Below are 12,706 nucleotides of genomic sequence, written 5' to 3' on the forward strand. Positions count from 1 at the left end.
TTTCCATTCTTTTCTGATTATTTATTCGCTATTTGGATATTCTTGCAATACTTGTCCACTCCTTCCTCCTGACATTGGATGTATTAGGTGTGTCCGGTTTCACAAAGCATTTGTAAAACTTGTAGGACAGCATTTACCGCCTCGGCAGTGACTGTGTGTGTGTGTGTGTGTGTTCCCCCACCAGACATGAGCTGGTTGGTGGCTGTGATGGAATCAGTTTTATCTCTGCATCTGTAACTCCCAGTATGAACCATGACCCTTAGTTATTTGATACAGTTAGGATACACTCAGCAAAAATCAAAATACCAAACTAGCGTAAGCAATGAGGAAGTATATTGAGTCATATAACAGGCTTTTTTGGAGGGTGAGGAGAGAAGAGGTTCCAGAGATTTTTGATTCATAAGCAAAATGAAATATTCAGAGACTCAGATTCTCTTCTGTTTTTCACTTTGTCTTCCCCAGTGTTGGCTGGGGTACCATGAAGGCTGACAGATTTCTAGACATTTTATACAGGCATGACAATACTGAGGGAAAAGAGTAGGAGAGATCATTTTCTGTGACTCCTAAGGGCAAAGAACATTTCCCATTAGTTAACAGTATGTCTGCTCTTAAACCTAATTGTTAACTTGGGTCATAGGTAATTTCTGAAATAATCGCTGGTATACTTTAAATTAATTACAAACTCAAAGTTTTTATTTAAATGTAGTAGGCTCATAAATTTTACTATCTTTTTATGCATGTATGAAGAAAGAACCAGTGATCCTTTATTTTAACAACAAAAATTTTTACATGTGTATATTTCATAAAACATAGATGACAGTTTAAATTAAATGCATATATTAAGACCATTAAGTATAATTACAGACTAATCAGAGGTTAGTGTTTATTTCAAAAAGATAGCAAAAATTCTGAAGTAGTAAATTCAGTATTAGAACATTTACTAGGAGTTTTTTATTTTCCGATTTTTTTTTTTTTGTAACTATGAGGGACAGGGGAAATATTAATGGTTTAACCTTGTAAAATTTTTTCACTCTCCCAGAGTCAGAGAAGCCTACGTTTTTAAGTTTAATTCCTGGAATTCTGTTAGCTTCAAGGATGAGAAGGCCAAAATGAACAATGTGGAAATGAAACAAAGGTGTGATTAGAATTTGGGGGAATATATTTACTAAGTTTATTTTTATAGTACACAAACATAGGGCTAAGTTCAAAAGAAATGAGTGTTATTCTCTCCCCTTTTCTCAAGCTATACAATGACTCTTTAGGGACAGCTACATTTTTCAGCATCTTCTGTATTCTTGGGCAGATAGTCTATGTAAATTAGGAGAATTTATTGCCTCATAGTAGACATTCAAGATTTGAAAATATTCCATTAATGCATCATAATTCAGTGACATCCATACACCATTATGGATTTCACCAATAAAAATTTTGATTCAGTTTACTTCTACTATTCCTGAGTGTTTACTGTGGAGAAGTGGGTCTGCATTATCCTTGGCCACAATTTTTTAATATGATCCATTCTAACCGGTTGCCTTCTATGCCTGATGCTCAAGAGATCTGGCCTCCTCTACCACCATCCCTATGGGGGTTTTCTTCACTTCTCTCCGATATTGAATTTTTACTTTTCTATTCATTTAGCTGGTGGAAAACCTCTAGTTGCTTTCTTGGAAGGGGTGATTTTGAAATAATTCATGTGGTTGAAAAAATTACCCTTCTGTTTCTAGTATCTCCTTATTTGGGCCATATTGTGTTAAATTATTTATGCCTAGGTATAAGTGATTGCTTTAAAAAATTTTTTTTAAAGATTTTATTTATTTATTTTAGACAGAGTGAGTGGAGGGGAGGGGCACAGGGAGAGGGAGAGCGTCTCAAGCAGACTCCACGCTCAGCATGGAGCCCAGAGCCCAATGCAGGGCTTGATCTCAAGACCCTAAGATTATGACCTGGGCCGAAACCAAGAGTCAGGCGTTTAACTGACTGATCCACCCAGGTGCCCCTAAGTTACTGCTTTTAAAAGTCCAGCCCCTGAGGTAAATGCCTGATGTCAGTGATAGACCAAACTTGGACCAATAGATTCCATTATCTGCTAGGCATTGGTACTCCATACTGAGTATAGTGCAGGAGTTGGCAAATTTTTTCTGTAAAGGGCCTGACAGTCAATATCCTAGAGTCTGTGAGCTACAGGGTGTCTATCACAGCTACTGAGCTCTGAGGTGGTATCTTGAAAGAAGCCATAGATAAAATGTAAGTGATTGAGTGTGGCTGTGTTCCAGTGACATTTGACATGACATTTGAATCTCATAATTTTCTTTTTTTTTTTTGAATCTCATAATTTTCAACTACCACAAAGGACTGTCCTTTGATTTCTTCCAACATTTACAAATGTAAAAGTCCCCCTCCGCCCCCCACCCCGCCAAACTGTAAAAACCATTCTTATTCTTTGCTGATGGGCCAGAGCCACACAAAAAAAGGCAGTGGGCCAGATTTAGCCCATAGGACAAAGTTTTCTTTCCTTTTTTAAAAAGGTTTTATTTATTTATTTGACAGAGACACAGCGGGAGAGGGAACACAGCAGGGGGAGTGGGAGAGGGAGAAGCAGGCTTCCCGCAGAGCGGGGAGCCCGACGTGGGGCTCAATCCCAGGACCCTGGGACCATGACCTCAGCCAAAGGCAGACGCTTAACCCACTGAGCCACCCAGGCGCCCTCCCAAAGTTTTCCGACTCCTGTTAGAGATGAATAACTGAAGAGTCAACAGTCATGCTGTAATGGGCATTTTATTTGACCCATGGAGATGGACATAGGAAAATCCAAATATAAATAAAGTTACACAGTATGATGAACGATAATGAAAAAGAAGAGGATTTTGAGAACCAGTGATGGATGATCTTGATTTAAATAGAGATATAAGGAAGGCCTGTAAGGGAATAAATAAGCAGCAGTTTGAAAGGTGAGAGTGAACCTTATGGCAAAGACGGAGAAGAGAATCGTCTGTATTGCGAAAGCCCCAAGAGAAGAAAGTGCTTGAGACTTTGAGAGGAACTGGAAGAGGTTCAGAGGTGTGGGAACCTCACTGCTGTGTGTTCACCTCATCTCCCCTTCATGAAAGCTTAGTTCTGATTTAAATGTTTAAATGTCATTTGGCTGGACCCCCTTTCTTAGGAGTTCCCTAGACAGTTTATGTGGGTCCCTTCAGTAAATGGCATAATTGCTGAGCCCTTGGATGCCTAAAATTCTTTCTTTTGCTCATGTGTTAGTCCGGGCTTTCCAGAGAAACAAAACCAACAGGATGGCTGGCTGGCTGGCTGGCTGGATAGATAGAGATAGATAGATGATAGAATCTATAGAGCTCTGCATCTATCTATCTATCTATCTATCTATCTATCATCTATCTCTATCATCTATCTATCATCTATAGAACCAATAGGATATATAGGGAGAGGGAAAGGGGCAGGAGAGACAGAGAAAGAGAGGACATGGGGGCCAGCAAGTCCCAAGATCTGCATTTGACAAGCTGGAGACCCAGGAGAGTCAATGGTATAGTGCGAGTTGGAGTTTGAAGGCCTGAGAACCAAGAGAGCTGATGGTGTTAAGTTCCAGTTGGAGACTGAGTCAGAACGGAGGAGGAGACTGATGTCCCAGCTTCAAGATAAACACAGAAAGCTTTCTTATTTAGCCTTTTCATTTTATTCAGGCCTTCCATGGATTGGGTGAGGACTGCTCACATAGGGGAGGGCAATCAGTCCCCTGATTCAAATGTTAATCTCATACGAAACACTCTCACAGACTCACCCAGAAATGGTGTTTAACCAAATACCTGAACACCTGTGGACCAGTCAAATTGGCAAATAAAATTAACCATCACAGCTCTCACTCGATAGGGGGATTTTGGCTAAAGCAGTAGATGCTGTTGGTGTTCAACTCAATCATTGTCAGTTTTTTCCAGCAACAACATGCCTTATCCCAAGGAGGGTGACTTAGTAAATTATGTTTATGCTTAACATGTGCCTGGTACAGTGCTAAAAGTTTCACATAATGAACTTTTTTTTTTTTTTTTCCGAGAGAGAGCACGAGTGTGGGAGGGAGACAGAGAAACTCTTACGCAGGCTTCACGCCAGCACAGAGCCTGATGCAGGCCGGATCTCTCAACCCTCAGATCATGACCTGAACCAAAATCAAGAGTCAGATGCTTAATTGACTAAGCCACCCAGGTGCCCCATAATTAACCAATTTAAATCTAGCAGCAAACCCCTGCCCGTGTGGTAATAATGTTGCCATTATAACAATGAGCAAAAATAGAGCTTATGAATATTAAGCAACTTGCCCAAGGCCCACCATTTCCAAGTGGGATGATATGGATTTGAGCCATATTGGTTGTGTTTCAGGGCCTTTAGGGCTGAACCACTCTTTATTATACAAATATTAAAAGGAATTATCTTCTTAAGGATGATGAAACTTGAATTTCAAATTTTTATCAACTAGTTAGAATTAGCCAGTGCCTAATATTAAATGTACCTTTAAAAATACTGTTTATATTACACATTTATATTTTACAGCACATCTATAACTTTACAAAGTTGGGGAGACCTATTTTTATATGTAACCCATTTTTTCTCATGTCTTGAGATCTCTTATCAGTCATTATACCTCTACATAATTATTATTAACACCTGCCCAGAATTCCATTTTTTGGAATAGAATACTTTATTTGCCTATTCAGAATTATTGTTTCCAAAGTTTGCTTATAATATAAATAATCCTATGGAAAATATAACTTGTCACTTTAGTTTAACCATTACCATGAAGTATATTCTTTTAAATGGGTTGCATTCAAGAACATATTTGTTTTAAATAAGGGCATAAAATACCATCTAGGAAAGTTGTATATGAGTTCTTTTACACCAAATTCATTTGGAATTAATAGTGCATGAAAATTATGGTACCATGGATATGATTTTTATAAAAATTTGCTAGTTTTTAGGCCAATGTGGAATATTTAATGACATATCTATATATCTCATAAATTTAGATATATTTTCTTTTTTAAAAAATATTTTATTTATTTATTTGACAGCGAGAGGAGGAACACAAGCAGGGGGAGTGGGAGAGGGAGAAGCAGGCTTCCGGCTGAGCAGGAAGCCGGATATGGGACTCGATCCCAGGACCCTGGGATCATGACCTGAGCCGAAGGCAGATGCCTAACGACTGAGCCACCCAGGCGTCCCTAGATATATTTTCATGTACACATTTATTTTTATTAAATCTCCATTTATATCCTTAGCTCATTCTTTTTCACATCAGTGTGTTCATCTGTGTATTGATATATAAAAACTGCTTATTGGGGCACCTAGTTGGCTCAGTCAGTAGAGCACATGACTCGATCTTTGGGCTGTGAGTTCGAGCCCCATGTTGGGTATAGAGATTACTTAAAAATTAATCTTTTAAAACCTGCTTATTAATTCAGTCAAACATTTTGTTTCTCATACGTAGAACAAAAAATTTGTGCTTAATTTGCTTTTAACTTGGCAAGGGGGTATTGAGACAGGAGTGTTGTTTTCACAGATAAACCTGTTTATTATTTACTTCATGATTTCACTTGGCTATCATGCACTCAAGATTAAGAATTATAATAGTCTTCATTTCTATTTTATAAATAGGTAGTTTTCTTCATTATTTTTCTTATTGTAATATATGTTAACATAATGTTTACCATTTTAACAATTTTTAAGTGCACAATTCAGTAGCACCAAGTACATTTACACCGTGCAAGCACTACCACTATCCGTCTCCAGAACTTTTCACCATCCCAAACCAAAATTCTGTATCTTAAATAACTCCCCATTGCCACAGCCTCTGCTCCCCCAAACTCCTGGTAACTACTATTCTACTTTCTGTCTCTATGGATTTGACTTTTCTAGGTACCCTATCCCTATATAAGTGGAATCATACAATATTGTCATTTTGTGTCTGGTTTATTTCACTTAGTGTGATGTTTTCAAGATTCATCCGTGTTGTAGCATATATCAAAATTTTTCCTTTCTTAAGGCTGAATAGCATTCCACAATATATATACATATATGATAACATATATATATACACATATATATATCACATTTAGTTTATCCATTCATCTATTGTAGACACTGGGTTTTTACTACCTTTGGCTATTGTGATATAATGTGAACATTGGAGTACAAATATCTGTTGAAATCCCCGCTTTCAATTTTTTGGGTATATACGTAGAAGTGGAATTGTTGGGTTAAATGATAATTCCATATTTAAAATTTTGAGGGTTGGGGCGCCTGGGTGGCTCAGTCGTTAAGCGTCTGCCTTCGGCTCAGGTCATGGTCCCAGGGTCCTGGGATCAAGCCCCACATCAGGCTCCCTGCTCGGTGGGAAGCCTCCTTCTCCCTCTCCCTCTCCCCCTGCTTGCGTTCCCTCTCTCTGTGTGTCTCTGTCAAATAAAAAATCTTTAAAATTTTGAGGGTTACCATATTGTTTTCCATAGCAACTATGCCATTTTACATTTCTACAGGCTGCACAAAGGTTGTCATTTCTCCACATCCTCACCAACACTTGTTATTTCTTCCTTTCTTTCTTTCTTTTTAAATAGCCATCCTAGTGGGTGTGAAGTGGTATCTATTTGTGGTTTTGATTTGCCCAATTTCCCTAATGATTAATATTGATCATCTTTTCATGTGCTTATTGGCCATTTGCATAGCTTCTTGGGAGAAATACCAATTCATTTGCTCATTTTTTAAAAAGATGTATTTATTTTAGAGCAGGAGCATGGGGTGGGGGGGCAGAGGGAAAGGGTGAGAGAGTCTCAAGCAGACTCGGCACTGAGCACAGAGCCTGACACGGCTTGATCCCACAACCCTGAGATCACGACCCAAGCTGAAACCAAGAATCGGATGTTCAACCGAGCCACCCAGGCACCCCCATTTGCTCATTTTTTAATTGGGCTGTTTGTTGTTTTGTTGCTGAGTTGTAGGAATTCTTTATATATTCTGGATATTAATCTCTTGTCAGATAGATAATTTGAAATATTTCCTCCATTGCTGAGGGCCATTTTCACTTTGTTTATAGTGACTGCTGATATACAAAGGTTTTTAATTTTGATGAAGTCCAACTCATCTGTTTTTGGTTTCCTGTGCTTTTAGTGTTATATCCGAGAAATCACTACCAAATCCAATTTCATGAAGTTCCTCCCCCCACCCCCATGTTTTACTCTAAGAGTTCTATAAGCTCTTCCTTTTAGGTCTTTGATCCATTTTGAGTTAGTTTTTTTTAAATTTTTTTATGATGTGAGTTAGGGCCCAGCTTCATTCTTTTGCATGTGGGTATTCAGTTTTCCCAGCACCATTTGTTGAAGAAACTGTTTTTTCCCCATAAAATGGTCTTGGCCTCCTTGTCAAAAATCAATTGACAATATAGTGTATGGGTTTATTTATGGTCTCTCAATTCTATTGATCTGTGTGTCTATCACTTATGTCAGTAACAGTTTTGATTATCATAGCTTTGTTATAAGTTGTGGAATCAGGATGTTTGAGTTTTCTAACTTGGTCAGGTTTTAAAAATAATCCATAGGCACTTCAGCATGAATTCAGTGCATGTTAAGTGCATGGCTTTTATAATACGCTCATAAGATCAATATATTCATCATGCAATTTTTATCTGCTTGAAGAATCATTTACTGAGCGATGTGTTAAAATCTCCCACTATGTGTTTGAATTTGTTGCTCCTTGTAGCTTCTAGCATCACTTTCATCTCCAGGTCCATTCATTTTGTAACATCCCAGGTAGCCCCAGCATTATTGACTTTTCAGTTTCTGTTTTCACTTTTGCCCCCAGTGCAGATTTCTTTAATATTCTTAGATACTCTGCTATATAAGCACTCGATAGAATATCTGTCAGCATTTGAAATAATTTTTCTATTTTACTGAGCATTTTTAGTTAATTTGTAGGATTTTTCTGCTCCAAATAGAAGTCTTCACATTATTTCATGAAGTCCTGCCAGATTCTGTTTGTTTTTGGTGCCTACCTACCTCAGCCTCCTTTACTATTATTTCATAGCACTTAGTTGTACTGCATTATAAGTATCATATTACTGGTCTACCTTTCTAACTCAACAGGCAGGTATATTTCAGATTCATCTCTGTGTCCTCAGTACAAGGGCTATCTCTGTAGGTTAAAAGAAGGTTCTTGGTTCCAGCATCCTGATGGGAAATGAAATCACAAAGTGTCAGAGGTCATGATTGGAACGTACACAAATGAAGTGAATAGTATGCTCATGGAAGAAGGACTTGAAATATTTGTTTCTGCACTAGGTGGAAGAAGGGTCAATCACATGTCTACAGGGGATAATTTGAGTCTGAGAATTCACAGGAGTACTTACTTATTCCAGGTCCCAGGGCAAAAACTTTCATTCTTACAGTGTCAAGGACATAAACTGTGTATCTGGTTCTCTCTATCAGAATCAAGCTCAGGACAGATTAAGGATAGACATCCTGGTCTAGACCTTAATCCTCAGACTTCTCTCTGTGGGTCTAGTTTCAATTCTACCTTTTTAAGAGAAATTGTAACACCCCTCTGCAAACTTTAAATGAATCAGTATGGCATCTCTGATAGGCTGGAGTACTATTTCCACTCTTGAAAGAACCTAGGGTTCCCAAGGTTGGAGGTAGCAGTTCAGATTTATTAAGCCCAAGTTTCAGAATGGAATTATTGTAAATTGGCTAGTTAGGAGATACAAAACATGACTGTTCATTCATGGATTGTAGCTGCTCTTTCTCTACCTGCCTCAAAGCAGTTTTCTATCTCAATTTCACAAAGATAGACATGAACAATCAGTTTAAAAGCCAAGTATAGCAGGCTTTGATAATTCCAGTAACTTCTGCTAATGCTCATTGCTTATGTTTCCCAAGCATAGAAGCATTTATTTTAAGCTCCTGTCTTGCAATATTCTGTTTTTTATTATGTTCAGTTAGCCGCTGTATAGTACATCATTAGTTTTTGATGTAGTATTCAATGATTCATTAGTTGTGTATAACACCCAGTGCTCATAATATTCTATAAATTAACTTGGCTCCTCTTCCCCAAGGGATGGTCTTAAATAACAGCCTCTAATGACTTTTCTTCCAAAGCTCATGTAGTCTTTCAAAATGTCATTTGGCACTATTTGAATTCTTCTAGAAAAGCAGAAAAGTATGTCCTAGAAGGGAAATAAAAATGTCTCCCCCTTGCAGGTATTCTGAATTTTTGATGAGGTGGGAATGAATACTTAACATGGGAATATTCATGTAAAAATCTCTGCTCTGTTTTTGATTGAGATGAGATAGGAACATGTGATGACTGTTCTTAGTATACAGTAACGAGGATGAATCAGTAAAGATAGTTTGGCTGTACAAATGACCCAGAATGACTGGTTCAACCAGGAAAATTTTTCTGTCACATTAAAATTCTGGAGGTGACAGTCTAAGCCAGGTGTGGCTGTGCTCCAAAGTCCTCCAAACCATCTTATCCAAATCCAGGCAGTAGAATGGAGGCATGGAGGAAGTAAGAAAGGGAGATAACCAGGTGTGTTTAAGGTAGGTTCCTTCAAACTGCCACACAATTTCGATTATCTCCAGTTGGACATAACAGAAGAGCCATGGACCAATAAGGTGGGGGAATCACCATCCTAGTGGTGCACACAAGGAAATAAAGAAGTGATTGTTCTTTTATTATGGAAGAAAGGGAGATTGATATGGGGGGGTAATTAACAGATGCCCTAATTCAAATACCAACCATGGAACCCAACTTCCTGGATGCCAGTATTGAACAAAAGTTCTAATAGGCTGGAATTAAATGATTGAAATGGGGGTTTACCGGTACACTTGCAGTATTTGAGAATCTTTCTGGAATTTGTGGTCTCTCACATCCCATCATGTCCTGCTGATTCTACTTAATGTATGAAAAATACTTGATTTTTTCCTACCATCACAGCTGTAGTGAATCTTCCTTATGTCCAGTCTGGATTATTGCAATGCCTAGTAATATTGGACAGATACCTTGTATTCAGTTTTTTCTGATGCTCATCTCATTCCCACCCTTCATCTAATATAGTCTATATGGCCACCAAATTGAACTTTCTAAGACACGAGTCTAGTGTGACTGAGAAACTCATTTAAATTTCATCTAATTTTAATTAATTTAAATATTAAAAAAGCAGTGTAAAATATTTTACCATTACTGACAACTTTATTGTTTTGGTAGGACTACATTTCACTTCAACCATTGCATTGCATTGATCTTATTTTGGTATTATAGTGTGCATGTCGTGTATATATTGTTTCTGGGGTTAGACATACACATATCACTGACCTAGCTGATGTCAAGCAGTTGATGTGTTTATTTGGATATTTTATGAAAGCAACATGAGTTACAGTGATATGAAGGAAATAATAATTGGTAATTAAATATACTTATTACTTTAATTACAATTAAATTATTCTAGGTTAAATAAGTGTGTACTGATTTTAAAACTTAAAATGAATACATATTAATGATGCATAGTCAAGTAGAGGCCAGTACTGTGGCCAGAACAGTAAAAAAATAAGAGACTGGAAGAAGTACTGTGAATTTCACAACAAATGCCAATTACAATTTGCTGTGAATAGAGCAAAATAAAAGAGCTGTTAGATAATGTACAAAAATTGAGTTAAAGTAGAGAATATTGTGAGACATTTGCAAAAATACATAACACATTTGATGAGAATTTTCCTTTTGATAACCAAAAAGGAATAGATAAAATTAGTTGCCTGAAATCATAATTAAATGGGAACCAAAATTTTAAATAACTTTGAAACATAATCTGAGCTTATAACTTTGTGTAGCTATAAAGTGGCTTTGTGTGTTACATACACAAAAAATCAAATTTTAAGTGGAAATATGGGAAGATAAGTTATTACTGTAGTTATGGAAGTTTTGTTAGGATATTATGAAAAAAGAAAAATTATAGTGTATAAAAAGTAAAAAAAAATTAAGCCACCAGTCAACTGCCTATAAGAGATCTAACAATATCAAAGATTAATTCAAAATTAGTAAAGCTACATATATTCTTCTCTAGCTTTAAGTGAGTTATACAATATGAAATACTGCCCACTTAATACTCTGCATACATTTTGCCTCAAAAGACTTCCAAATCAAATAGAAATGTTGTCAATTTGCAGCCTACAAAATCAGAGTCATAGCATAGATATTTTAAAATAGTTTATATATGTCAAAAAAGAATTTCCACTAGATATGAAAAAAATAATTTCTATTATGATTAAACAGCTATGCTAAGTTAAAAATATGAATTCTGTGAATTTTATTTTTTTAAATTCTTTTTTTTTTTAATTTTATTATGTTAGTCACCATACAATACATCATTAGTTTTTGATGTGGTGATCCACGATCCATTGTTTTTGTATAACACCCAGTGCTCCATGCAGTACGTGCCATAAATTTTAAAGAGCTTTATGTCTCCCTAATTGATTTGCTCCACAGTATGAAAAGTATGATGGTTTAGTATATATGGGTAAATATGAATCACTGTCACTTTATGGAACTGTTGAAAGAAATAGAAAACAATGAATTTATTTATGTTCTTTGCCAATGCTCATTGGTTCAATGGTTGAAGAGTTTTACAGATCTTTTACAAAGATTTACTGTATTTTGAACTCTAAGGCTTTCTTTAAAAAAATACTTGGCAAATATTTCATAATCAAGACCCCCAAAATGACAGTGTAATTTGTTTTCTCACCAGTACCACACTACATATAAACAAAGAAAATCTGGAACGCCAAGGAAAGGAAAAGCTGTTTTTGTGACCTAACTAAAAGGGTAGGAATATTTCTTGAAACTGATACTTTTCATAAGTTAAAAATAATTTTACTTATTTTTCTATCATGAATCAATATATGAAAGATTTTCACTGGAAGCAAAAGCATTGCCAAAATATACAATGAAGAAACAGGAAATCTTAGTAAAGAAATAGAAACTATATAAAAAAACACGAAGTTAGAACTGAAAAGTGCCATATCTCAAACATTTGATAAGCTTAACAGCATAATTGAGATGACAAGAAAAAGAATCAGTAAATTTGAAGATAGAGCAATAGAAATTATCCAATCTGAAAAAGAGAAAAAAGGTTGGAGAGAGTCACTAACAGAGCCAGTGACCTGTGGGACAACATCAAAAGATTTAACACAAGTACCTGGCATCCCAGAAGGAGGAGAAGCAAGGGCAGAAAAAAATATCCGAATATGGACAAAATTTTCTGAAATTTGGGGAAAAGTATAAGTGTGCAGATTTCAGAGGCTCAGAGAACCCCAAACAGGAGTAACATAAAACCACACTTAGACCAGCATTCTCAAATAGATGAAAACCAAAGGAAATGAAAAATCTTGAAAGCATGCAGAGAGAAATGACATATACAGAGGAAAAATAATTCAAATGACTTATCATCATAACCCATGGAGGACAGAAATCAATGTCTATCTTTTGAAAAATACACACAAACCCCAGAATTCTATAGCAAGAAAAACAATCCTTCAAAAACAAAGGCATTTGGTAAAAGAAATTGATAATTCACCACTGGCAAATGTGCACTCCAAGAAATGCTAAGTTAAGTTCTTCAAGCTGAAGGAAAGTGATACCAGATGGAAATTCAGACAATTGGGAA

This window comes from Eumetopias jubatus, unplaced genomic scaffold (assembly GCF_037043125.1).
Source record: "Eumetopias jubatus isolate StellerSeaLion01/CBP00866 unplaced genomic scaffold, mEumJub1_p1.0 scaffold_10, whole genome shotgun sequence".
In the NCBI taxonomy this organism is placed as follows: domain Eukaryota; kingdom Metazoa; phylum Chordata; class Mammalia; order Carnivora; family Otariidae; genus Eumetopias; species Eumetopias jubatus.